The sequence below is a fragment of the Olea europaea genome, chromosome 23, assembly GCF_002742605.1.
Source record: "Olea europaea var. sylvestris chromosome 23, O_europaea_v1, whole genome shotgun sequence".
Lineage (NCBI taxonomy): Eukaryota > Viridiplantae > Streptophyta > Magnoliopsida > Lamiales > Oleaceae > Olea > Olea europaea.
In genome coordinates, this window is record NC_036259.1 from 8,970,527 (window position 1) to 8,972,161 (window position 1,635).

Below are 1,635 nucleotides of genomic sequence, written 5' to 3' on the forward strand. Positions count from 1 at the left end.
AGGACGGGACGTGTTTGATGTGGGGCGAGGCAACACAGGTCCCATGCCTCATTTATCACGCTCGTTTATTTTTTGTTTTGTTTTTTATTTATTTTATTTTATTATGTCTTTAATTAATAAATATTGTTTAATATTTTTTCAATTTGTTAATAACAACTTATGTTCTCTTTGAAAATGAAAATAAATCTTTTATTTTTATTTAATAAAAAACTTACATTTGAAGGTAATTTTAAACGGGATGGGTAGTGGGGCAGGGGGCTGTGTCTCTCATACCCACCCCGTACCCAATTCGGGACAATGATCCAGTATCACGAGCAATATTATAAATAAATTTATATATCATGATATCTAGAATATTAATATTTTCAAACAATAATATAAAGAATTCATAAGCAATAAATTAACAATTATGTGTGATACAAAAACGAATCAAGAATTAAAAACTAATTGCACTCAAGCCCAACATTAAATCTAAATGTTCAATCCAAAAAATATCTAAGTATCCAATAGTAGCAATCCAAAAAGCAATAGGACTCCGCCACCGTTCATGTAAAATTAATTAGTTCCAAACTCGACTTATCCAGATCCAACCCAATTCATAAAAACAGACCCAAATCAAAACTCAACCAGAATTCAAACACTACGTGTGATTCGATTCGCACGGCACAGCAAGCTGCTGCCCATGCCACCAATGGTAGCAGCAATATGTTGAACAACATCGGGCAGCAAACGCAGCATATTGCTATTGCCCAAAAAATGGAATTTCTTTTTGTATACTCTGCTTCAACTTCTTGATTTGTTCGTTGTCTCGATCTTCAATTTTCAATCAATTTACAAAATTCAACAATTACAAGAATTGAAAAATTACATAAATCGTATGTTTTGCAGGATCACAATTTTGAATCTAAAAATTTAAGTAAAGATGATGGAGTTGTAACCCATCTATTTTGCTACAGACTCGTAATAACGAATTACATCAAGAACTGGCCACAAATAATTGGATAACAATTTAAAATAAACCAACATTCAATCAACATATAATAAATTATTTCTAGACATCGCTTGACTAGAACGTGCAATTAAGATTCGAAAATAACATGTGAATGGTCTAGATTACTTTGATGCCAGTTGTTGAAATGCGAAACTAGAATTACCTAGAAATTAAAAAATCTCTTTAATTCAATAAACAAAATCGTCTAGATGTTCATATATATGTTATATTAAGAATGAACGATTTGAATTTTTACGTAAATTCGATGGTCAATTTTTTGAATCAATTTTGAATCACGAATTTCCAACCTTTTGGATCACAAGCTTTAGCTTTTTTATTCCAAGAACTTGATGCTCCAAACTTTCAAGTCTTCTATGGTATACTTCAAAGTCGAGAGTACACCAATAGGTAGGCACACTTTTTTAATTAAATCAAAAAACTAATTCTTGGACTAGAAAATTGAAAAAGGTAAAAATAAATTTCTCTCTTTTTCTCTATCGAAATTGAACACTATGAAACTATGTATTATGATTGTTCTGTTCAACTAGGCGTCTAGGTTCCTTCCAATATCTCTTTATGTAGATGTTCCAATCCATATATAATAATAATTCAAATTTCAAATAGAAATTTTAATTTCAATCCGA